Consider the following 22,837-nt stretch of genomic DNA (forward strand, 5'->3'; position numbering starts at 1 on the left):
AACAATTAATAGTGCATGATATTGGCAGTAAAGTCCTTCCCCCAGCCAACTTAGAGTGGAGCACTTCTTCCTCTGAAGTCTCCGAAAGTGGAAAGGATGGTGGGGAACTAGGGCAAGGAAAGAAAAAGTTAAAAAGAAGCTTAATGTCCATATTCTAACATGGTTATCATTGTTAAATTTAATTTTATATTTTAAATATTTACTTAAAACCATTAAGTAAATACAGCAGCGTTTTAAAATTTCAGTTAGAAGATAAATGAATTCAAGATTATAGACTCTCATTAATTCAACTATGGCAGTTAAGCAGATGAGCTTTCCACTAGCCAAAATAAAAGTACCAGTTGTCCATAGTTTGTCTCAAGGAAGAGTTTATGTTTTCCTGTTATAACTTATTAGCAAAATTTTATAAGATACATAAAGTTTATCCTTCTATGACAAAGTAATCACTGCCTTCAAGAGACTGGGGATAATGTGAGGTTAACAGGAAGAAAGATCTTTTTAAATCTATGCTTAGTGGGATCACCAACAGAGTTTTCTGATCACAATTCATGTCAAGGCTTGAATTCCCAGTTAGCAACACTTTACGGTGTAGCAGTGGAAATTTTCTGATCTCCAGGTAGAAATAATAATGCCACCAACCCCAAAAGATGTAAGATCGTAAAAAAAATATTACTGCCGGCTGTTACTGCACATGCCTCCTCTCAGCATCACAACTCCAACTTTTCTCATGAGTTGGAAATTTTATGGAGCTGAAAGATTTCATTTGGGACTTAACTGATCACACAATATTGAGACTGCAGTTATAATTGAATGTAAAATAGACAATAAAATATTAAAGAGCAGCAGAAAAAAAATTCCACAGAGACATAAGCCAAATTTAACTCTTGGATGTGAAATGGTCTCAAATATTTCGAAAATACTTTTATTAATCCTTTATTATGCGAAACATACACAATTATCTTTCAATGCTATATATTCTCTAGATACAGAAAATGGTATATAAACATATAGATGTGTATATGTAAACATTCACACAAGTATATATACATCTGTCCTTATATAGACATTCATATGGATTAGAATCCAATTTTTAATTAATATAATTGAAAGTAAAACTCTATTATCAGGATTTGATATTTTAAAACTCGATGTTAAGTCCTGTTGTGGATGGTTATATGAATAGGAAATCTTCCATAAATATATCTTTAAATTCATGGTGATACTTTGTTTGCAACAGGTTAATCATTCCAGTTTGAGGCCAGATGTGATAAAAATTTTCCAAATCTGAATTAGGTTACATCTTCAAGACTACTTTTTGCGGTGAAATTTGTCAGATATAGGTCTTTCTCAGCATTTCCTGCATTTATACCTGACTTCACATCTTTCTACCATGAATCAAGAGCCCAGGTCAGCACCTGCACTCTTATTCTTAAACCCATTCTTTCACTTGATCATGCATAGTGCCAGACATTCTCCCTTTTCTCTACTGCCTCATCATTTTTCCCTCTCTAATAGATAATTTCTACCAGCATATAAACTGTTATTTTACAATATTAAACCAAATCTCCAATGACATATATTTTAACCATTCATAAGAGTCAAGGGCAGAGGTGTTATAGTTTCATTAAAGGGAAAGACCAAGCACAGCACTGCATTCTACTCATCAATGCCATTTCTGGGATTGCTCTGTTTACTCTACAGCTCACTGGTACATTTTGCTGGCAAGATTCTCAATACAGAGGAAAATGAACCAGTCAGTGTATCAGTAAAATTTGACCAGTAATAACAGATAAAAAGCATCCTTGCCCCAGATAATGGAAAAAAATATATTATGATGAATCACTCCAGTGACTTCTTGCTCAACTGCCAGTCGATATATTCCAGATCCATTAACTCAGGATCATGGTGCCTTGTGCCTCTCTCTAATCTGCCAAGTGGCCAGTCAGTCTTCAAGGAAAACTGGCACCAAGATCTATATGGATACTCCTTGGACAATCCTGGGCTCCAGTTAGATTTCTGTCTTCTTCCTAAATTTAAATTCAGTTTATCAAATAAAGTAATTCCAATATCTATACATGAAACAACAAATATGAATCTCAAAGCATTATGTTGCAGAAAGGAAACAGACACAAAAGGCTACAAACTGTTATTGCACTTCTATGAAATTCTAATAAAATAAAATGCAGTAACAGAAAGGAGGTCAGTGATTGCCAGGGGATGCGAGGAACTATATTGACTCAAATTGAAAAAAGTAGATTTTTCTGGATAAAGGAAATGCTCTTTATTATGATGGCAGTGGTGGCTATGTGATGACATATATTTATCAAAGTCATTGAATGTTACATTTAAAACAGTGAAATTTTAAAGTGTACAAATCATTGCTCAATAAAAAATTATCAGAATTACTGTAATAGTTACAGATCTTAGATAGAATATATGTATCTAAAGAGCTTAGTTGCATTTGAGAATCCAGAAATTTCAAAGAATTAGTTCCATCATTCTAAAAGCAGAAAAAATAAACAAGCTATTTCCCTTCCTTGGACAAGTATCATAGATATATTCATTTTGCCTCAAAGAGGAAGTTACAATAGATCCATATTTTACAATTAAAAAGTCATGTAATTATAAAAGGCATAATCCAATCTTTAAAATATATCAATCTGCCATGTTATTTTTAAATACTTTTCATGCAAGTATGTTCACTGGTTGTCTCATAAAGTGTCCTAAAAAAATAATATGACGATTTGACCTTGAGATCAAATCTAAAACATAGATTGAAATAGTTACACAAACAATATTCATCCAAATTCCTAAATTGATGTCCAAATAGCCAACAAAGCTACTTCATATTCTGTAAGATAAACTATAAATAAGAATAATTATATTCTCTCTCCAGCCAATATGATGAGCAGCCTCACCACCATCCCCCTCTCTGCGTGGGACATGACTCCCAGGGGTGTGGACTTTCCTTGCAACGTGGGACAAAGATCCTGGAATGAGCTGAGACTCAGCATCAAAGGACAGAGAAAAACCCTAGAATGAGCTGAGAATTAACATCAAGAGACTGAGAGAACCTTCTTGACCAAAAGGGGGAAGAGTAAAATGAGACAAAGTGTCAATGGCTGAGAGATTCCAAACAGAGTCCAGAGGTTATCCTGGAGGTTATTCTTACGCATTAAGTAGATATCACCTTGTTGTTCAAGATGTAGTGGAGAGGCTGGAGGGATTGCCTGAAAATGTAGTGCAGTGTTCCAGTAGCCATGTTTCTTGATGATGATTGAACAATGATATAGCTTTCACAATGAGACTCTGTGAATGTGAAAACCTTATGTCTGATGCTCCTTTTAGCTACTATATCAACAGAAGAGTAGAACATATGGAATAAAAATAAATAATAGGGGGAACAAATGTTAAAATAAATTCAGTTTGAAATAGTGGTAAATGAAAGCGAGGGGTAAGGGGAATGGTATGTATAGTTTTTTTTTTCTCTATTATCATTTTATTTCTTTTTCCGTTGTCTTTTTATTTCTTTTTCTAAAAAAAAAAAATAAGAATAACTATATTAAAAAATCAAATGAACTTTACGTTTGTTGTTGCTACACTTAATCCAAAATATAAAATTGATATAACTGGGCGGGCCGCGGTGGCTCAGCGGGCAAAGTGCTTGCCTGCTATGCCGGAGGACCTCGGTTCGATTCCCGGCCCCAGCCCATGTAACAAATACGGAGAAACAGAATACAATAAAACAAGAAAATGTTTAAAGATGTTTCCCTTTCTTCCTTCCTTCCTTCCTTCTCTCTGTCTTTCCTTTAAAAAAAAAAAAAAAAAAAAAATTGATATAACCAATAAAAGTAAGCTAGAAATAGATAACAGATACATAGTTGGACCATTCCAAAGGTTTTGATTATGAAACAACAGATTTCTAATTAACACATGGCTCAAAGAAGTCTAAAGAGAAATAAAAAAAAATTTGGAAGAAAATGAAAACAGAGTGCTTAGAGGGAAATATATAGCATTGAATGCATATGTTAGAATAATATAAATACCCCAAAACAATTATCTAAGCACTCATCTTAGAACACTAGAGAAAGGTAAGTGATTTTAGCTTAAGGAAAGAACTAATAAATACAATAAAAATTGGAAAAAAAAGGACATTTGAAAACAAAGAAACAAAAGAAAAAATTAACAAAAAACAAAAAGACCAACAAAAAATTTGAGGCTTTTGGAGTTGGTTGAGCTTAGAATACTGGAAAAAGGTTGTGCCTCAAGAAAAGGGGCATGTAGAGCCAGTGTCCAGCTCCAGTTCTTGACTGGTGAGACTTGGGGTCTGTGAACTGGCTCTGAGAAGGGATTTTATTTTATTTATTTATTTATTTCTCTCTCCTTAAAGTATTCTAAGCAGCTCATTGGAGAAAGCCTCAGACTGTTTCAATTGTTTGTGCTGACCCTAGCAAGGGTGAAGTTAAGAGAAAATATAACAGGCCAAATGAAGGAGATAATTGCCTTAAGTGTGTATCTTCCTGAATAAAAGAGGTAGCACAGTCTAGCTCAAGTAGTGGCCCTCCCTCAGAGAATTCAGATTCCCAGGGGCTGGCAATCAGAAGCCTAAGCTTGCGTTCTACCTCAGACTCTGTCTCAACCAGGGACAGGGATTTCTGAGAATTAAAGGCACCACACATCATTATGCCGTTGGGAAGCTGTGGGCTGACAATTGACACCTCTTAGACAGGAAAGGAAAAGCACAAGTCTGGAGAATTCGTGGAAAAGTCAGAAAACCTGCTGAGTCTCCCCCTCCGTGAAGCCTGGTACTGATTACACCCTCTTCCTGAGACCAGGGCCTGTCTTGTCTGATTGTGACCAGTTATATCTGGGGAGACCCACTATTTTAGTTTGTAAGCTGCTGGAACGCGATATACCAGAACCAGAACTTTTAAAAAGGGGAATTTAATAAGTTGCAAGTTTACAGTCCTAAGCCCATAAATATTTCCAAACTAAGGCATCCAAGGAAAGAAACCTTAATTCAGGAAAGGATGATGGGTCAAGAACACCTCTGTGAGCTGGGAAATCATGCATTTCCAGGATCCGCTGGTCCCTTGCTCCTGGGCTCCACTGCTTTCAGCCTCTGTGAGAGTTCCTCACATTGCTTCTCTGGGGCTGGCTTTCATCTCATGGATTCCTTTGGCTCTCCCCAGGTTTTGGCTTGCTTAATAACATCTCATGGTGACATTTTCTGGTCTCCAAGCATTTCCAAATATCTGTGTCTCTGTTCTCCAAGTCAACATCTGTGTCAGCTCTGCTCTCTCCAAAATGTTTCCTCTCCTCAAAATGACTCCAGCAAACTAATCAAGGACAACCTGGAATGGATGGAGACACATCTCCATCTAATCAAAAGGCCACACCCACAATTGGGCATGCAACATCTCTGTGGAGATAATCTTATCAAAAGTTTCCACCTACAATTTCGAATCAGGATTAAAAGAAATGGCTTCCCCGCAAAATTAAATCAGGATTAAAACATGGCTCTGGGGTGCATAATACTTTCAAACCAGCACAACCTTCTCAAAAAAAGGGTTTCATATGAGCAGGGCAAGAACCAGGAAAACAAGAGCTGAAAAATTCTCATCATTTAAACAGATGTTATGCTAGAGGTGTAGAAAAAGTTGAACTGAATGCCAAAGAACAGATAGAGAACAAAGCCAACCAACAAGAAAACCTTGGGTAAAAGAGTGAAAAAGACCTACAGAAGAAACTAATCATGGAGTGGACAAATATAAGAATGTTTTTACATATGGGAGAATGAATGAATTTCAACAGTACAAGGTGCTGAAAATGGGATGGTATACAGGAAAAAGTACAATCAATGGACACTAGGGTCTACTGTTATTAGGAACATTGAAATATGCTTCTATTGAATGTAACAAAGGCAATATATTAAAGCTAATTGTCAATAAGAGGAATGTAGAAGGGAGGGGCATGGGATTCTTGGTATTATTATTTCTCATTTTTATTTTATTTGATTTTATTCTTCAATTTCCCCCCTCTTCTTTCTTTTTGGAAGAAATGGAAATGTCTTCATATAGACTGTGGCAGTGAAGGCATAACTATGTGATTCTACCAGGAACCATTGATTGTTTACATAAGATGGATTATATGGTGTGTGAATAAAACTGCTTAGAAATAAGCATAAAAGTACAAGTGGTGGAAAAATATGGATGGAAAGAGATTACCTAGTCACTCTTGGTAGGGAAATAGAAAGGTGCAGCCCTCTGGATGGCAGTTTGCTGTTTCCAAAGGACACTAAGTATAGGGTTGTATACAATCGTGCAACCCTGTTACTCGGTATAAACTTGGAAGAATGGAAAGCAGGGACAGGATGGACATTTGTACATAGGTGTTTATGATGGCAGTATTCATGATTTTCAATGTCTGGAGGTAGCCTAAAGGTGCATAGACTGATGAACAGATTGGCAACCTGTGTTGTATACCTACAATGGAATATTGAGTGGCTGCAAAAAGGAATGACGTTGTGAGGCATGCAATGAGGTGAATGAATCTGGAAGACAGTATATTGAGTAAAGTAAGCCAGAAATGAAAAATGTCTCACTAATATGGACTAACTATAATGTGTAAACTCTGATAATTGAATTTAAGAGCATAAGCTATCAGGGGAATGTTTATTGTAAAGCTTCCTATTTTATAAGCTCTTATAGCAATCACATCTATTTCTGAGTTGTAATGGTTATTTCTAAATTCTGAGATGCTGAGCTCTTTGTGTATAACCTAGTCACTCCCTGGTGCTTCAGGTATCTGTGTGACATCTGAGATTCAGATACAGGATTCTGCAGCTATGAAAGCCAGCATTACTCTATATAGTAACTGTTCAAAAAACTGAAAAAGAAACCAGACTTCATTTAGAGTTTTGAATGAAGCTGATCTAGCTTGGACTAAGGTAAGTCAGGTTAAAGAATGATATTGACTGTACTTAAAACCATCAAGTTCTGAGTGAGACCAAAGAAAGGGATGTTCATTTGTGCAAAAGTTTTATTTTCTATAGCACACTAGCTATACTGTCAGTTTGAATGATCAGTTTATTCAAACACCATAATTAAATGGAACCTTGAATAGGGAGTGAGATCTTGTTGGTTTGTACATGTTAGTGTGATGTCTCAATATGTCCCAGAGTAATCTGGACAGGTGTTAGAAAAAAATATTTGCAAAGTACCTTTGCAGGACGGGGGCAAAATGTTGAAATACTAAGCTTCTCTCCACCTGGGAAAGAACTGACATTCTTGGAAGCATTGGGGACTACTAGTTTAATAGGTCAAACCTATCTTGGAGCCTGCCCTTATGAAACTTATTATTGCAAATGAAAAGCTAAGAGTACTCATAATTTTGACTACGTATCGCTGCCAGTGAACCTCTTTTGTTGCTCAAATGTGGTCTGTCCTTCTAAGCCAACTCTGCAAGTAAAGTTATTGCTTTCCCTACTCCATGAAACATGGCTCTAAGGATTGTAAATATCCCTGCCAATGTGGGACCACCAGGGGTGAGCCTGGCTTTGGCTTTATGGGATTGAGAATGACTTTTTGTTCAAATGACAGGAGAGAAATGAAAGAAAATGAAGTTTCAGTGGCTGAGAGATTTCAAATAGAGTCAAGAGGTCATTCTGGAAGTTGTCCCATTTCAGTTTTTGATGTATTGGAGTAGCTAGAAGGAAATGCCTTGAACTGTTGGTCTGTAATCCAGCAGGCTTGATTCTTGAAGGGGAATGTATAAGTACATAGTTTTTACAGTGTACTCATGTGATCGTGAAAACCTGTTAATGTCATTCCCTTTATCCAGTGTATGGAGAGATAAGTAAGAAAATAAGGACAATGAATAAAGAAATAATATGGAATATGGAAGTATGGGACATTTTGGCTGTTTTTTTTTCTTACATTTACTTTTGTTTTTATTCCTATTTCTACTGTTTTTGGAGTGATGAAAGTGTTCTAAAATCTATTGTGATGCTGAATGCACAGCCACATAATGATACTGTGAACCATGGACTGTATAATTTAAATGGTTATATAACATGTGAATATATCTCAATAAAATTCCATTTCAAATAAATAATAATTAAAAAATAAAAAGAATGCAGAAGACCAACAAATATCGATAAAACTATTCCCAGGCTAACCAAAAAGAAAGAGAGATGACAAAAAATTACCATTTTCAAAAATAAAAGGTAGATGGGTGGGCAACTGTGCCATACTGGAGACCAGGTGCCATATTGGAGACCTGGGTTCAATTTCCGGTGCCTACCCCAAAAATAAAAAAAATAAAAGGCAGGTCATTATTGATCTCACAGACATATAAATGACAATCAGAAATATTATTACATATATTTTCACAAATTTGATGACTGTGATGAAATAGACCAATTTCTTGAAAGATGCAAATTACTAAAACTCACACAAGGAGAAATAGATAACATGAATAGCCTGATATGCTATTGATATGCTAAGTCAACTGAATTCATAATTAGCAATCATCAAAAAAATAAAGCATTAGACCCTGAGGGTTTCAATAGTGAACTCTACCAAACATTTAAGGAAGAAATGATAACAATTTTCTATAATCTCTTCCAGAAGTAAGAAGAAAACAGAACATTTCTTAACTCATTCTATGAAGCTAGCATTACCCTAATACCAAAACTAAATAAAGATATTTAAAAGAGTAAATTTAAAGATACATGTGATGGTTTGAAAGGATGTATGTCCCCTAGAAAAGCCATGTTTTAATCAAAGTCTCATTTTGCAAAGGCAGAATAATCCCTATGCAATATTGTATGTTTGAATCTGTAATTAGATCATCTCCCTGGAGATGTGATTTAATCAAGAGTGGTTGTTAAGCTGCATTAGGTGATGACATGTCTCCACCCATTCGGGTGGGTCTTGATTAGTTTCTGAAGTCCTATAAAAGAGGAAACATTTTGGAGGATGAGAGCAATTCAGAGAGAGCAGAGAATGCTGCAGCACCATGAAGCAGAGAGTCCATCAGCCAGACCTTTGGAGATAAAAAAGGAAAACACCTCCTGGGAAGCTTCATGAAACAGGAAGCAAAGAGAAGAAGCCAGCAGATGATGCTGTGTTCGCCATGTGCCGTTCAGACGAGAGAGAAACCCTGACTGTTCAACACATGTCCTTCCACTTGAGAGAGAAACCCTGAACTTCATCGGCCTTCTTGAACCAAGGTATCTTTTACTGGATGCCTTAGATTGGACATTTCTATAGACTTGTTTTAATTGGGGCATTTTCTCAGCCTTAGAACTGTAAATTTAATAGCAACTTATTAAATTCCCCTTTTTAAAAGCCATTCCATTTCTGATATATTGCATTCCAGCAGCCAGCAAGCTATGACAATAGGTATACTCAGGAACACAGATTCAAAATTCTCAGCAAAATATCAACAATTATATATAAAAATAATTATACAACCAAATGGCAATTATTTCAGATTTCTGGTTCAACATTCAGAAATCAGTTAATGTAATCCACCATATCAGTAGGCTAAAGGAGAAAATCTATACAATCATATCTGTTGACACAGGAAAAGCATTTGATAAAACCCAACACCAATTCATAATAACAACTCTCAAAAACTGGGACTAAAGGGATTTTCCTCAAGTTGATAAAGATCATCTCTTTAAAGCTCTGTGTTAAAGACATATTTATAGATAAAAACTGGATGCTTACCCCCAAAGATCAGAAACATGGCAAGTATGTTTCCCTCTCACTACCCCTAGCTAATGCAACAAAAAGGAAAAGAAAAGAAAAGAAAATGTATATGTATACTGGGAAGTAAGAAATAAGACTATTTTCTTTCTCTTAGATTATGTGATTGTCTATGTGAAAAACCCCAAAGAATTGACAAAACAATTTCTTAGAATGGACAAGCAATTCTAACACGGTAGTGGAGTACAGGGTTAATACACAAAAGTCGATTTCTTTCTCATATTCTAACAATGAATAATTGGAATTTAAAATTAAAAACGCCATACAATTTATGTTAGCACAAAAATTGAAATACTTTGGTATCAATCTAACAAAATATGCGCAGGGTCTATACAAGGAAAACTACAAAACTCTGATGAAAGAAATTTTTCAAGCATCCATGTTTTCAGATAAGAAGTCTCAACATGTTAAGATATCAATTCTTCCTAATGTGATCTATATATTCAATGTAATCTTACTCAAAATCCAAGCATGTTATTATATGGAGCTCAATAAACTGATTCTAAAATTTACAGAGAAAACGGAAAGACTGAGAAAAAGTGACACAATACTGAAAGATAAGAAAAAAGTCATAGGATTCACTATCTGATTTCAAGACTTATTATAAACCTGCAATATTTAAGACAGCATGATATTAGTGAAATAATTTAAACATAATCAATTGAACAGAATAGACAACCCAGAAGTTGACCCATTATAAATACAGTCACAAGATTCTTGACAAGGGGGCAAAGACAATTTAACAGAAAAGACAAACTTTTCAATAAATGGCTCAGGAAAATTTGGCTTCCATATGCAAAAATATAAATGTAGACACAGACCTTATACCTTTCAGGAAAACTAATAAAAATGGATTATTGATCTAAATGTAAAATGGTACCTCCATACAATGGAACGTTGTTCAATGATGATAAGAAATGAATCATCTAACCAAACATAGATATGGAAGAATCTTAAATATGTATTGCTAAGTGAAAGAAATCATTCTGAAAACCTCACCTGATTCCAGCTATACAATATTCTGGAAAAGGCAAAACCCCAGAGAAGCAAAAAGTTCAGTTGATTTTCAGGGTTCAGGGTAATGGGATGTATAGGGGGAGCATGGGGGATTTTCAAGGGGTGAAACTATTCTGTATTATACTGGATACTATAATAATTGATACAGGATGTTATGCGTTTGTCAAAGCCCACATGGTACAACACAAAGAGTGAAACAATGTAAACTGTGGGATTTATTTCATATGAATGTATCAATATCATTTTATTAGTTGTAACATATGTTTCACACTGATGCAAGATGTTAATAATAAGGAAGACTGTATGTTTTGTGGGGGGGAGGGGTAGTCTGCCTAATTTTCCTCTAAATCTAAAAAACATTTCTAAAAAAAATTAAATTAATTGAAAAAATATTTAATATTTGTAAAAGGCCTAATAATCTTGTTTGCAGGCTTACAGATGTTTGATCATTCCACAGACCTCATCTCTTCTGAAAGTGCTTGGCAACTTTAAATTAATTTTCTATACTGCCAATGTTTTTCATAAATTAAAAATTACTATTGCAAATGTAGTATATATTCACTTTATGTTGAAATGTAAAAAGATATGCACATATACTTTTAAGTGATAGAAAATATATTCAGAAAATATGCAAGCAGACACACAGGTGTTCTTGCAAAGATGGAAGTGAGGAAGATGAAAGGAGGTAGGCAATATGGGGCCATTTGCTTTCATAGATTAGCTTTTTTTTTTTATTCCCCTTCCACTTCCTTATTTGGAGCTTTCTTTTCCCCTCCCTTCTCTCCAAGGCAGTGCTTGCTGGTAGATAGTGCATTTGGATGGGTCAGTTGTCTTTACTCTTCTTCACAGATGACTCACTCAGGTAGGGTTATCTGCTTCTAGACGGGTTGGCTGCCACCAGATGCTTCCCGTAAGTGGGTAGCTCTGGGGCAGGGTGTCAGCAGGTACATGGGCCTTCCAGACCTTGATTAACCATCCTTGCTGAAGGGTTTCTTTAGACCCTCTTTCCCTGTTCTAGCCTGCCTCAACTTCGCCCTCAGAGAACTCTCACCCTTAATTTTAAGGGGTGCTAAGAGATGAGAGTCTGTCTTCTGTAGCTGTTTCTCACTTGTCAAGGGGTGTAGGCCCTGCCTGATGGGGCATAGAACTTTCTGGTTACCTCATTTATGTTGAGAGTGGAGAAGTCCTGAGGCATGGTTGGGATGGCTGAAATCCTCCCATCAGCATTAGTTTTGTGTGAAACGTCTTCTAGTCTGGAAGAGATGAACTTGGTGAGAAGTTTAAAAATGCAAGGCTGATCAATACCGAGAGGATAGAAGTGAACAGGCCTAGGAGAGTCATTGGCCATGGAAAAGGGAGAAACGACCATCTTTTAGGTCCAACAGTGAATCCTAGCTGAGTGGCTCATGCCTGTTTAACTGGGGAATAAGAGGCTGCATGTGGCAATTTAAGGGGTGCAGGAATGAAGCTTAGAAGAGGCTAGATTGATCAGATTGTAGCTTTTGCTGCTGTGTCAGCCCAGTTATTTCCTTGAGAGATGTAAGTATTATTTTTTGATGGCCAAGGCAATGAATTATGGTTATTTCTGGTAAAGTGCAGCATTTAAGAAATTGAATACTTCTTGGTGGTCTTTAATTGAGAGAAAGCCTTGTAATTTTTTTGCGCTACTGCAGGTATATTCAGGACAAGAAAGCTATGGTTTTTCCCTTTTCTTAATTCTAGAGTTCAGGTGAGGCAATTAGTTTTGTTTTTTGATCTGAAGTCCCTGAGGGTAGGGTTTTGGATTTACTCTGGTTTGTTGAATTGTGTGCCCCTATTGCTTAAGAGAATAGCAAGAATTCCCTCAATGGGGAAGTTCAATAATTTTACTTTTTTTAGACCTTCAAGGGGCTTTGCAAATACTATACAGATTAAATTAGAAAGTGTCTTATAGAAAATGTGCAGCTTTTTAATTGTTGTTGTATAGAGTGATGCTGACTTTTAGAGCTGGAGAACTTTAATTTTGAGTTTTAGGTGCCATACAGATACTTAAAGTTTTAGGGAATTACTAAGTTACACAAAGAGCAAAGCATTTCAGAATTCAGAAATAACAGCTAAAGCTCAGGAGTAAATGTGTCTGCTACAAGAGCTTGCAATTTAACCCTTAATTATTTATAAGCACTTTTCATGAAGGTACTTTTAGAAATAAAATCATTTGACAATTACATTGGGATTATTAACCACCAACCAAAGTAGAAGTTTTGTCCTATTTTATCTTTACACATTTACTAGGTGATAATTAACAGAATATAATTTATATATTTGCCTTGTTGCTTTTTTTTTTTTTTTTGCATGAACAGGTACCTGAAATTGAACCCTGGTCTCTGGCATGGCAGGTGAAAACTCTGCCTGCTGAGTCACCGTGGCCCACCTGCCTTGTTGCTTTTTTAAAGCCCTTTTTGTTGAAGATGAGGTTTTGACTTACAGCTGACCACATGTCTTTTTAGGGACATTTTAGAGTAAAATAGTGTAAGTGATAAGTTGTTTCTATGATTTATAGTTTTAGCATTATAAGATTAGTATTAGGAAATAACATTGCTTTTTTAGGAATTTTAAACAAGTTCTAAATATATAAATAGCATTTCACTCATGCAAATTTACCTAGCAGAAAGATAGAAAATTTCTTAATTATTGTCATACTTTGTAAATACCTTTTTAATGCAATATGTTAAAATATTTTAGTACTTCCCTTTGCAGGCTGAGAAAAAATCTTTGGTAACTATCTTCCTTTAAAAGTGAGAAGACTTGCCTTTTGAAATAAAAGATGATAATAAGGTCAACATAAAGAGTAACAAGGATATTCTTCTGATTGATACAAAATATTTTATCTTTTAGATAAAGTACTTGTATAATTAAGAAAAAATTGTTGTAACCTTTCATTAAGAGTAGACTAACAATTTAAGAAAAAAAGAATAGACTAACAATTTCATTATTTTACAGAGAAAACTAAATTTTAGTTTTGTATGCCTATATCGTTTTACAAGTTTCAAAAAATATTATAAATAAGCTTGTCAAATTTTGTTAAGCACTGAATATGATAGATAGAATTGACTTTCATAATTCTTTTAACTTCTTATAAATAACAGTGATTAGCAAAGTTTACTTTCTTAAATTTTGCATAACTTTTCACATTTATCCAGGGCTTGTAGTTTTAGCAATTGTTTATAAAATTCATGTACTTATACTTTTCGCAAGTTTCCATATCCATTCAGTTATCAGTGACCACAAGAAACAAAATTTGCTTTTATATTAATAAACACGAGTTCACAAAGTTAAGACCTTGCAAAACTGAGCTTTGAGGATTTGGATGTTATAAGGTCTGTTGCTAAGGTATTTTATTTTATTTTATTTTTTATTTTATTTATTTATTTATTTACCACATCTGGAACAGCAGCTGCAATTGGAGGCTAAGGCATTCTTAAAGGTACTTGAGGTAGCACTTTTAAGTGAGATGGGTGGGAATTTTGTCTCTAAGTTGTTGCCACTTTAAAGCAAATAGATATTAAAAGTCAGGGTGAAGAGGGATACCAAAGTGTACCCTTAAGATCTAGGAAGGAGAACTAGGATTTGGGAGTAGAAATTGGTTTTTAAGAATTTTTTTTTTTTTTTTTTTTTAGTTGGCTGAAGGCTTTTAACTTTCCCATTTAAAGAGATGCTGCTTTTGGTGGAGAAAGTTTACTCCAGACTTGACCTGAATGCAGACTCAGGCTAATTAGTTGTCTCACCATGGGATGCTTTCATCCCATACGGACAAGTCTATTTGCTTAAGGATTTCTTTGGGAATGTTAAGAAGCCTTGATTCAGTAGAGACAAGGAATAAACACTAGTCAGGTTTACTAGTCTAGAGTAGCCCCCAAGGAGTGAAGATCTCCCCCTAGAAGAGGTTGGGACATTTAGGGATAAAGAGAAATTGATGGGACACTAGACTGTTTTTAAGCTTACAATGGAGAGGGGTGGTGAAGGTATCAGTTATAGCTTTACCTTCAGCTACCATAACTAGGCATATCTGAAGGGAGGTAGACCCAGAGTGCCAGATAGTTAGTTTACAACAGAGTGGCTCCAGTGTTAATTAAGAAATTAATAATCTTACTTTCATGTTGAGTGTCACCTGGAACTCCTTTAAGTTGGTCAGATGTGAAGTCAGCAGAGCAACACAAAGTCTGGGATACCCTTAGTCTTCTTCACTTGCCATGAGCAGAGCTCTAAGGGCTGTCCTGCCCCCCTTCAAGTGACAGTGCAGTGCCTTGGTTTGAAGTCCATGTTGATGGTCCTTGGGGCAAGGCTCTGCTGGGCCCTAAGGTTGAAGGTAGTCTCAAGGTTTCTGGCAAACTCTTTGGCAGTGGCCTACTGACTCATGGTTGAGGCAAGGCCCTTGACCCCTGGATTTGGTGATCTCAAGAGGACAGGGTGCTACTGACAGCAATTGCAACAAGCTGAACATGTTATCTGGTCTTTTGCTTACCTCTCTTTACCATCTCCTCTTTCTCAGCCTTGTTTCGACTGTTAAAGTTAGTACAGGAAGTTTTGAATAAGTCATTAGTGTGATTATACAGGCCATGGAAAGCTTTTGCAACTTTTCCTGAATGTCAGGCACAGATTGGCTGATGAAATGCATGCCCAGCAAGATTTGACATTCCCAGAAATCTGGGCTTACATTATTAGCTTTTTAAGGCTTCCATTAGCTTCTCCTGGAAAAGAGCTGGGTTTTTCTTTCTCCTGAGTGATTTCCCTTAGGTTACAATTAACTAGCTTGGCAGTATATATTCTCATGTCTTCTAGCAAACAAGTACTTTCTTTTCTAAAGGAAACTGAGAGATAGGCATAGTACAAGTGAAAAGTAATTTATTTTTGGTTTTTGTCTTTTTTCTTTTTATAAGTCCTTATTTTGATAGAGAGCTGCAAATATCTGGGTGTAGGGAATTTCTATCTCTTTCCCTGTCTTTTATAGACTGAAGGAAGGTATTATAATTGAGATTCCCATTGGAGGGCTATGGTTCCCCATCTTTTAGCTTATATTGACTCCTGGCCTCTGTATTCAGCTGCAGTGGGTTTTAATAGAAGCTAAACAAGGATTCTGGGAAGGGGCTGCTACTTAAAAGAGCATTATTTATAATATTTGTCTCCTTTCGCAGAGTTATGAGAAGGAAGTTTTGTTAGTTCTCTTGGGCATTATATAGTTTACGAGAATCCTTCATGGGCTTATCCTGATATAAGGCCCTAAAAGCTATATGTAAGGAATTTCTTGCCACTTCCCTTCCCATTTACAAAAGAGATTTAATTCTAAGGTAGGATTGTAGCTGTTCCATCTGTGGGCTAATGCTGGCTGTCCTCCAGGCCGTATTGTGGACTGGCAGTATTGCAGTGGCCTTTTAGGTCTGTGGTGGGGAAATTATACCAATTTCATAACAGACAGCCCAGTGGGATGTTAGCCAGAATACTGGAAGTACTGCCTATTCTTAAGGAAGGGAGAGAAAAAAAGGCGAAATTCCATACCGGTTCCTAGTGTCCTGGCTCACCAGCCTGCCATTCCTAGCACTAACCTCTTAGTGCCATGGGATTAGGCTCCTTACTCCTGGGCGAACTTGGAGTCCTTGAAGACGCAGGACAGATGGCCCAGTATTTTCCTTAAGCTTCTGAGCTGACCCACTTGTTTTCCTGGGTGTTTGTGCTCTTAACTTTCTGCTTAGAGTAGAGTCTAGGTAGTTGGAGAGAAGCATCTCTTGGCTGGTGTTCTAGTTTGCTAGCTGCCAGAATGCAACACACCAGAGACGGATTGGCTTTTAATAAAAGGGGATTTATTTTGTTGGTTCTTCAGAGGAAAGGCAGTTAACTTTCCACTGAGGTTCTTTCTTACGTGGAAGGCACAGGATGGTCTCTGTTGGTCTTCTCTCCAGGCCCCTGGGTTCCAACAACTTCCCCCGGGGTGACTTCCTTCTGCATCTCCAAAGGTCTGGGCTGAGCTGCTGCATGCTGAGATGAGGAATGCCGAGCTGCTAGGCTGTGCTACCTTGCATTCTCTCATTTAAGCATCAGCCAATTAAGTCAAACCAGTCACTCATTGCAGCAGACACGCCTCCTAGCCGACTGCAGATGTAATTAGCAACAGATGAGGTTCACGTACCATTGGCTTATGTCCTCAGCAACAAGACTAGATATGCTCACCTGGCCAAGTTGACAACTGAATCTAACTAATACAGCTGGCTAACCAAACATGTTGCTGGGTTTTGGCTTCCAGGCTCTTTACCATGCCACAAGAAAGAATTCAGGAATAAAATATTTTGAAAGTGATTTAAGTCTCTCTGCAAATAAATGTCTACATATTTCAAATAAATATTAAATATACTACACTATTTTTTTCATCATTTTACGACATTTTTATCAGTTGTTAACTTTAATATGACTTATATAAAGGGCTTTTCTTATATAAAGAACTATATCAGCTTGTTTAATCAATAAAAGAGGGTTATATATTATTATTTACTCATGCACTTTAGCCTCGTACAAATTATGTTATTGCAGTTTAAACTTGAGATTATTTGGCTAAAATAGGCTAAAGAGCAAGCAATCTATAAAGGTTAAAGAAACTACAATAAACAAAAGAAAAGGTTTATGGTTTGAGAGTGAAGACTTTGCAAGTTGGGTACATTTTATTATTCATTTTTCTGGAATGAAAAAATGTACAAAACTCACTCTAGTTGCTCCTTACATTTATATAAGCTAGCTGGAATGGAGGCACCCTTTTTCTTCAAGTAGGAGAGCCAACATTTTAACACATCCTTGTAAAGGATCAGTGGCTTCAATACCTTGGCTGGGTCTGGGAGGATAGGTGGACTGACAGCTCTCTTGTATTCCAGATTCAACAACATGAATGTCATTGGTGAAGTCTGGAATAGAAATTTCAGTGAAATGGAAGATTGATAACTAAAGAGGACTGAATGGGAAGTGAGGAATTAAGGCCTGTATGTTAGTTTCCTCCCAAAGGGAATAATAAGTAATTTAAAAGAAGGTAATGTAGAACAAGAGTAGTGTTAAAGATTGAAGACACCTGAGCATTTTGAGGGCAAAGATTCAGCAGAAAAATGATAGGGCTGAGGAATATCGTGGATCCATTGTGGTGGAGGAACATGGCTTTACGGTGATAACAATCAGTACTATCCACAGTTTTCTCCAGCATTATTCAGCCTTTTAGGGCCCTCCTATGGGATGTAGGGTCATTTAAGAATGGGTTTTGAATGATCTGATAATGGAATAAAATGGGTCTAGGTGGGGAGAGATGTTTAGGGGTGTACATTAGTTTCCTGAAGCTGCTGTAACAAATTACCACAAACTTGGTGGCTTAAAACCATATGCAAGAAGGTGTGAGAAGGTGGCTCAGTGGCAGAGTTTTTGCTTGCCATGCCAGAGACCCAGGTTCGATTTTTGGTACCTGCCCATGCAAAAAAACAAAATCAAAACAAAGAAACAAAAATATGCAATTATTATGTAACTGTTCTTTGGTTCAGAAGTTCAAAATCAGTTTCACTGAGCCAAACTCAAGGAGTCCATAAGGCCACATTCTTTCAGGAAGCTCTGTGGAGCATCCTGTTATAAACTCTTGGGACCTCTCGTGACTGCCAGCATTCCTTGGCTTTTGACTGCAACTCTTCAATCATACCTCCATCTTCACAGTGCCTTTCCTTTGGGTGGTGTCTTTCACCTGAGCATCTCTCTTATAAGGATTCATGACTTGCAGTTAGGGCACACCTGGATACTCAGGGTAATCTTCTTATCTCAAGATCCTTATCTTAATCTCCTCTGCAGAGACCTTCTTTCCACTTAAAGTAATATTTACGGTTTTCAGGACTAAGACCTGATGTCTTTGGGGTCCCACATCAGCCCACCGTACAGTACTTGTAAGAAGGTTGATTTGAATGATGAGTGTGTGATAGGCCCCAAACTGCAGTAAAAAGAAAGAAGAGAGTTGATAAATGGAAAAGGATGTGAATAGCATTGTAAATGCATCTCCTTGTCAGTATATTAAGTGACAACTAGACTCAAAGCAGTGAAGGCTATTTCAATTTATATTAAGATCATGTATATATATATGTGTAGGTGCAGGTATACTACATACATCCCGAAAAATATGTTAAGTGACTGTTTCCTGGTGTGATAGGGTGAATTTTATTTTATGTTTATTTAGTTTGTATTGTTTCCAAGTTTAGCATAACCAGAACCAAACAGATTTAACTTAAAATCAACAACACACACAAAAATAAAACCCTGCATTATTTAATTTCATATATGAAACATCTTTTGATCTCCTGGAACCAAATGATATTTAACTTCAAATATTTGGAGTGAAATATGGCGGTGTGGATCAGACAATATCTTAAGCCCAGAAACAATATCTTAAGTCCACGTTTAACTGGTGCCTCTATGTTCAGTTAGAGTAACATGATCTTCTCCATCTCAAGCATTTTTCGTCCTGGGAAAGAACACCAGGTGGTCCTGACTACCTGTGGATTTGGACATCAGTAATCAGGTAGTAGAGGTAGCGGGTGTGAATTGTCAACACCTCAGGAATTTCTTTTCCCTAAATTAAATGCTCATTCTATTGCTTGCAGATATAATTCTTCAGCTCTCTCTTGATCTCAGTGGGGGGTCCTTGACTTGAGATTTCCTTGATGGTTTTAAATTAACTCAAACTCTTCAGTTGAAAGGACGTTAGTGCAAATACCAATATGCATTGCAATTATAAGTGCTCTCAATACCAAGGTATTTGCAATGCTCCCTGGAGTCAGAAGCTGGAAGATAGTTTGAATATAGTACTTTCAAAAACATTTGGAGTTTGGGAAGTGGTTTAGAAAGGTTGGTGAGGAAATATTGTCTAGAAGTTATGCATTCCAATTCTTTTTTAAAATTATGAAAGGAATCAGGCAATTACCCAAAGCAAGCAAACATATGAGGATATTAATTTGGAGCAATATTGACACAAGGGAATGTAATTGAATGACAAAAGTCTATGCCAGATGAAAGCAAGGTCATTAAATCAATTCCATGAAGATATTGCAAGATAGATCTTAGTGAATATCATTGTCAATATTGAGGTTATTTTGTAAAATAGACGTTTCTATTAGTATGTTCCCCATCATTATTATATATTGATGCATATTGATGTTAATCCTATTGCTTTTCAAAGATAGTATGTATATGCTTAGTATCTGCCTTTTACTTTTCTTAGAACTACAAAAATATTTGCACTACAGATTTTTATGATCATAATGCAGTCATGATGCGATAGTTGCCATATGATAATTTTTTTTCCAATTGCCCTTAAAGTGTCTTATTTGTTGTTTTACAAAATGTTAACAGAACCTCAAAGTGGCAATATTCTCATTGCTTTTAAATAAAATGAAGGGCATATTCTGATGGCTCAAAGGCTCTTATATCTGAATTTATTGACTTTTTAAATTCAAGTGTCAAACTTAATAGTGATACCAAAGAATGTCTCTATAATGAATGGAATTGATGAACTTTTGAAATAAGATTACAGTCAGTGGGTTAATAAAAATGAAGAACTTGGGGACAATATTGGGCAAAACTGTTTTGTATAATTTTAACCATAAAATAAATTCTGCTTTTAACATAGAGAGTAACTTATTCTCTATTAATGCTACCTAAATCATTTTTTTTTTGTAAGGTAATGTTACTGCATGAAATTGTTGTTACTTAACGCCAGATGAAGGATAAAAATACAAACTCATCAAATATTTCGAGGACCAAGATTTTCCCCTAAATGTAAGTCTACTGCTTCTCAAACTTTAATGTGTACATAATTAGTCTGAGATCCTGTCTCATATCCAATAGTTTCAGCAGTTTTAGCAAGTAGCCAGGTGAGATTCCTTCTATTGACTTACAGACCACATTTTTGAGTAGGAAGATCCCATAGTGGATCAAACCTTCTCAGTTTTTGTTGAACAGAATTATTGTTAGATGTAAACAGCATGGCAGTAAAAGCCCCTGACTATAGAAAGCAAGTTAGAGAGCAAATTGCGAGAGTCAGTTGGTAGGACTTACAAAAGCCTCCATTTAATGGCTAGACTAAATTTTTTTCTTTCATTTTTTTTTTAGCTTTCATCTTCTATTTATTGATTTTTTTCTTTATAAATCTTGGAAAAACAACAACATTATTAGAAATAAACGCTGTTCAAAAAGTTTTAAGAACTAGATACTTTCTATTGCTGGAAGATACCTGTGTTTAAGTCTGAAAAATACTAGCTTTCCATTTCACATATGCTAGTTTTAAGCTGAATAATGCTAAACATAAATTGAACCTGTTTTTCTTTCTGCATTTGGAACTAAACAGATTACATGTTAGTTTTTTAAAGGATTCTTAAATGCATCTTTTAAATTGTGTCAGTGCAAATGAATATAGACATTTTCAGCATTTAAAACTGCATGTGTAGAAATTAATTATTAAAATCAATTTTTAATTTCTCTGAGTATAAACAATTAACACTACTATAATTCTCATATTTTGGTTCAAATTCTGTGAGGAATATTGTGATAGTTTAATTCATGTGTCAACGTGGCCAGGTTATGGTGCCCAAGCACTGGATATCTCATGCATTTAGATCTTCCATAAATTGACTGCATTGAATACTGATTATATCTACAATCAAATGAGGAGACTGCCCTCAACAATGAAAGAAGTCTCATCCAATCATTTGAAGGCCTTCAAAGAGGAAGTGATGATTTCAGCAGTCAGAAGGAAGAATTTACATCAATTCTTCAGCCAGCAGCTTCTCTTTGGAGAATTCATTGAAAACTTTTCATCTGAGTTCCCAGCTTGTGGCTTGCCCTATGTATTTTTGACTTGCCTATTCTACAATAGTGTAAGTTAATTCCTATATATAAAAATATCTCATAATATTTACATTATATATATATTAGTTTATATATCCTGCTGGTTCTGTTTCCCTGGGGTACACCGACTAATACAAATACTATGTATGCTAAAGTAGATTTTTTAATGAATGTGAAAAAAAATCATTCACGAAGAGCATAGTAAAGCTGTTAGAACTCTTGACAAGCTTTGTTCCAGGTCTCTGTGTTTCTTTCACCAAGAGGAACATTTTAACTTCTCTGTGCCTCACTTTCCTCATCTATAAAACAGGGATATGTATCCCTACTTCAAAGGGTTGTTTCGAATTTTAATACATGGAGATCACTAGGAACAATGCTTGGCAGATAGTAAGTTCTCAGCTATCATTAGCTATTACTTTCTGGACTTTTGCTTAAGTTAAAATTATCTTTGTGAAGAATCAATATCGGAAATATCAGCTGGGCTAACTTCTAGGCCCAGTAAAATCAATGTGATCACATTGGTACTTATCATGTTCAAAGTTCATACTCTCTTCTACCTGTTGACTGCCAATTTTTCCTCACTAATAAATGAACCCAGCAAAAGTAAGTTTATTAGACCTAATGCCACAAGATAGAACACCACCCTGGCAGAATTTCAATAAACTCTCATAAGAGGGAGTTTGCAGATATATATTTTCAGGGTTTGAGTTCTGGGTTCAAGTGATAACAAAAAAGGGGAAACTGATTGTAATTGAACAAAATTCATGACATAATGATATGGGATTCATGGGTACAGAGGGAAAGGGGAGGTTCAAGCAAGACTTGATAAACAAACCTCAATTCCTTCCACACCCCCATAGGTTTCTACAAGTCCATTTCCCATTTAACTTTTGACTTCTGAACATCTGTTCCTAATGAACTACGCTATTTTCCCTGATAAGTTCAGAAAAGCAACTTGGAAATAGCCATATTCTGACAAAACTGAATTGAAGCCGAGTTGGCTACTACTTGTGAGAAGAGTTTGATATTCTAGTTCATGTATCTATTTGTATAAATAATGTTCATAGAATTTAGTGAGGTAGAGGCAAATTCCATCCCCCACTGGTACTCATTTCTGATGGACTGGAGTCACGCTGGCAGATGTTATTTGCGGTGGAGGA

At 36.0% G+C, this 22,837-nt stretch overlaps 1 long non-coding RNA gene across 1 annotated transcript in view; it reads left to right on the forward strand.

Annotated features, from left to right (window-relative positions):
• The window catches only part of LOC143646124 (uncharacterized), a 104,695-nt gene extending 84,093 nt beyond the window's left edge, over positions 1-20,602 (forward strand). Inside the window, exon 3 of the long non-coding RNA XR_013157303.1 lies at positions 20,512-20,602. This is a non-coding gene — a long non-coding RNA (uncharacterized LOC143646124). The remainder of the gene's footprint in view (positions 1-20,511) is intronic.
• The last annotated feature ends 2,235 nt before the right edge of the window (positions 20,603-22,837 follow it).

The sequence above is a fragment of the Tamandua tetradactyla genome, chromosome 9, assembly GCF_023851605.1.
Source record: "Tamandua tetradactyla isolate mTamTet1 chromosome 9, mTamTet1.pri, whole genome shotgun sequence".
In the NCBI taxonomy this organism is placed as follows: domain Eukaryota; kingdom Metazoa; phylum Chordata; class Mammalia; order Pilosa; family Myrmecophagidae; genus Tamandua; species Tamandua tetradactyla.